The sequence below is a fragment of the Octopus bimaculoides genome, chromosome 5 (genome assembly GCF_001194135.2).
Source record: "Octopus bimaculoides isolate UCB-OBI-ISO-001 chromosome 5, ASM119413v2, whole genome shotgun sequence".
NCBI lineage: Eukaryota > Metazoa > Mollusca > Cephalopoda > Octopoda > Octopodidae > Octopus > Octopus bimaculoides.
The window spans coordinates 103,999,700-104,004,229 of record NC_068985.1 but is presented as its reverse complement, the minus strand read 5'-3'; positions in this window follow the sequence as shown (position 1 = coordinate 104,004,229).

Sequence of the window (4,530 nt, the reverse complement as noted above, 5' to 3'; positions counted from 1 at the left end):
CCTACATGCATATTTGTGTATATATGTTTGTGTGTATACACACACACACACACACACACACACACATACATATATACATATATGTATGTATGTATGCATGTATGTATGTGTAATAGTTACTTTTTTTCTATAGCTATTCAAATAGATAGCAAAGTAAGAAATCATAAGTCATTTGTAATGCAAATTTCGTGGGAGCGATAGCTGCGATCCGGAACCCGGGTTTAAATTGAAACATGAAAGTAAACAAACTTCCTAGAAGTTCATTTCTATATTCAGAGTTTTAGATAAATTTAATTCATAGCTGTGGAATTCAACTTTACTTCGATCTCTGTACGAGTTTAGAGGTTTCATTTTCACTGCAGTTGCAAAATCTCTAAGTTTCAAAAAGAAAAAGAAATAGTAGCGAAAACATTTCTTAAATCTATAAATTCTGTATATTGCTAAAGAAATTTATCTCCGTTGAAATCACATTCTCTTGCATTAGATGTTTCACTACTAACAAGGACTGAAGTGTGCAAATGCGTGAGGCCTATTTTTATGCACGGAACAATATTCTCATCGTTTCTTCCATTTGTCTCAACGTGTTGAAGGTTAGTTTTTTTATTTGTTTGTTTATTTGTTCGTTTGTTTTTTAAAATTTTATTTTGTCATCGTTAACTATACTGCTTATTATGAATTCAAATTCCACTGGGACCAGCCTTGATTTTCATACTACGAGGCCGATTAAAATTTCTTTCTGGCACTCCGTGAGTTACAACAACAAAGGTTCCAGCTGATCCGATCAACGGAACAGCCTGCTCATGAAATTATCGTGCAAATGGCTGAACATACCACGGACACGCGTACTCTTAACGTAGCTGTCAGCGAGATTCAGCGTAAGACAAAATGTGACAAGGCTGGCCCTTCGAATTGCAAGTACAAATCATTTTTACCAGCTGAGTGGACTGGAACAACAGGAGATAAAGTGTCATGCTGAAGGACACAACGCGACACCGGAGATCGAACTCACAACATGAGCCAAACACTCTAACTACTAAGCCACGCGCCTTCCGATTAAAATAAAGGTACAAATGAAATTCAGATGTTGATATAATTGATTATACCCCTTGTTTAAATCTGAGACCTTGCACCTAAGTAGAAAACATTTTTGTGTGTGTGTTAGAAGAGGCGGATCGATAACTGCCAGTCTAGCAGACCCTCCAAGATTGGCGTATTCCTGACACGATCATTTTAAAAGTTTGTAGATCGATGTCCTTATGGAAAATATAGCTGAGGACATAATTCAGAAAGATTAAACTCTGGAGAGGAGGGACAAGTTTAAATTGGATTAAACGCCCAATGCAGTGTTTTGGAGCATCAAGTGCTCGGACAGGTTTCAGATAAAAGTATACTGGTGCTAATCCAGAGTTTGTTCCGCAGAAGCGGATCAGAATAAACAACGTGTAAGTGAACCAGTGGTTTTTGCGTATACTAACTAATACGGCGAAAATAATTTTGATAATCAGCCAAATGGTTTTCTTTTCGAAGCGGTTCAGGACATTTAATTGTTAGCAGCAATTCTGTCCAAGATACGGGATCCGTATTTCAATGTGGGTCTCCCTTCAACTTTGTGGAGGGCCAGCAGTTGATCAAGTCTGAAGTATGTTCTGGTCACGAAGAACCCTACCATTGGGATACAGTCTTGTTGATGTTACATATGGAAATTCACCATTATGAAAATTTACATTTGTAGGGACTTCAAGGGCCTTCATTATGTGTTGCTAATAGGTTACAGGTTGGGGGAGGGTACAGTTTAATCCGTTTTCCTTGATATGTGTAACAATAGTATCTATTGCTGTATTTCATAAACATTGGTCTCTGTGTATGAAGGCAGTACAAATTTTATGTGAAGTTTCTTGTTAATATGTAGATGACGTCTAAGACTGAGAGCTGGCAGAATCCTTCGCACAACGAGCAAACTGCTTAGCAGCATTTCGTCCGTCTTTATGCTCTGAGTTCAAATTCAGCCGAGGTCGACTTTGCCTTTTATCCTTTTGAGGTCGATAAAACAAGTACCAGTTGAGCACTGGGGTCAGTGTAGTCGATTTACTCTCTCCCCTATAATTGCTGGCCTTGTGCCAAAATTTGATATTGATATGTAGATGATGTCGGTGTGGTATCATCTAAACAGTGCGTTACTAGACGTAATAATTAGTAAGTCATTGATAAAAGCTAGGAAAAGATATAACTGAATCTTGGCATACACATAATGTTAGTCACCAAGTATTCCGTCAATGCACGCTATAACAGAAATATTTAATAGGAAGCTTCTGATCTGAAAGATAAGGCATGAATAGAGCCCTCAGCTAGAATTCTCTCATACAGTCGAAGGGTCATAGTATTCCTTCCACTGAAGTTCTCGAATGAAAAGTATCGCTAGAGGATATCGTAGGAGAACAAGTCTTCTGAAGATTTACTCTACAGAAATGTACCGTGATCGCTGAAGCAGAACAAAGCTTACGAGCTGGTTGAATCTTAAGCGTCTTCGATAAAATGATAACGGCAATCCTTCTGGCTCATGTTCGGAGTTCAGATACTACTAATTTCGACTTTGCCTTTCATCTTTTTAGGGCTGATAAAATGAAGTACCGATCAAGTACTGGAGTCAGTGAGATCGATTCAGCCCCGCCACTTCTAACATTACTGGTACTGTACCAAAATTTGAAGCAATTATTTATCACCTAGAGAACGAAGAAGAGAAAAGGTAGCTTGCAAGGTCAAAGAAGTTACCATACTTAGAATGGGACACCCTGCAATGTGCTTCTCTATTTTCGGGTGAAATCTTTGATTAAAATGATAAAAGCTAACTGCTTCTTGAGATGAAGCGAATGGAGATATTTTTGCAATCGGTGACTTTTCTTACAGGGTTAGTGAACTAGATGGGTGGAGAAATTAGTTTGCTGCTGGTTGTTGAGTGTATGCAGCGTGGAATTGGAAGCAAACCAATGAAGAAAATGGAGCCGGTTTTGCAGTGAAAGAACCACTCAGAGAGCTATTATAAATGAAAGGGACGGATATGAAGAGCCAACAAAGTTGAAGATTTTTACAAGGGAAAATAAAAGAAAACACTATTACAGTTCAAGAGACAGAAGGTTTGCTAATTTTGGGGTGCACTGTGACATACTTTGCATTGCTTGTATTAACGGTGGTGGTTAAATACCTTCTGACTATTGTAGATGGGTGACTTCCTCTTGGCAGTATTCTATATTTCTGTAGTTCAACTGTGAGTGAGCGACTTAAGGTTTTAGTTTTATGAGATTTTATGCTTGTATTTGGCTAACCGCTTTACTGACTTAGATCGGGTATGAACCAAACAGCATAAAACTAGTGGAGCTTCAACTAATGAGATGACTTAAAATACCAGAGAAGCATTGGAAAAAGGCGTGTTAAGTTGTGTGAAGGTATAAAGCGAATTATCTTTATTGATCAGATGATGCGATGGAGACGGAAATAACTGGGATTGAGGTTGAAAGCTCAAGAATCAAGAGAAAGAATCAGTTGTGTTTGGAGTTTTTGATTGTTGGTCATGGATGGATATATAATGATACTAACTGATATAGAGAGTTCAGAATAGTAACTGACTCTGCTTCTGCAGCAGCAGAATAAGTATGGAAAAGATGCGAGAGCCTAGAAGTATGTGTATTGGAACTCACTGAAAGTTCTTCAGGTGAAGTGAATTGGGATGGAATTTCCCTCCCGGATACAGACCAACAGATGTCCGACCAATGGTTGCTGGAGGAGTTTGGATAACAGCAAAGACAACAAAGGAACATAAAATAAAGAGGAAAAGTGACTCTGACCTATATGACTCGTTGCTGCCTATTCATGATTCTTTGTTGTCTGTCACTGACCATATCCAATCCGATTTGGAACCATGCAGCTTTTTACCGGCGGAAACTTTGGATACTTGAACTGGCATTTACATTAAGGCCTGTCTTAATGACATGCAACCATGTATTCAGCTGTTGTCTCTCTGTCCCACGACAGATCAGTATGGACAGATGAAAGTTTCAGGAAGATGTTATCATGCATGAGAAAACCAGTGAAAACAGAGGAGCAGAGGTCTACTTAATTTAGATTAACACTTGCCAAATACTAAAGAAAAGATAATAAACCCTCCAGGGACACACACACGTCACTCAGTAGCTACAGTAGCTATTCTAGTTTCACTAAACAATATTTTGCTTCCAGTATACATGATGTAAGTAACAACAATCCACTCCAGTATATCGTTAGAGACACGAATATAATCCAGCAGTGGACTAGCGCTCCGAGATGCTGATGTGATTTCGAATAATAATAATATAAACAAATACAACATTGTTTTTTCTTTTTATCTGATCAAGGAATACGTTACAGTAGTTAAGGATGTTTCTTCACTATAAGTGATATCCCGAAATTCACATCATACACATCATATATGAAATATATATACATGTATGTGTGTGTGTGTGTGTGTGTGTGTGTGTGTGTGTGTGTGTGTGTGTGTGT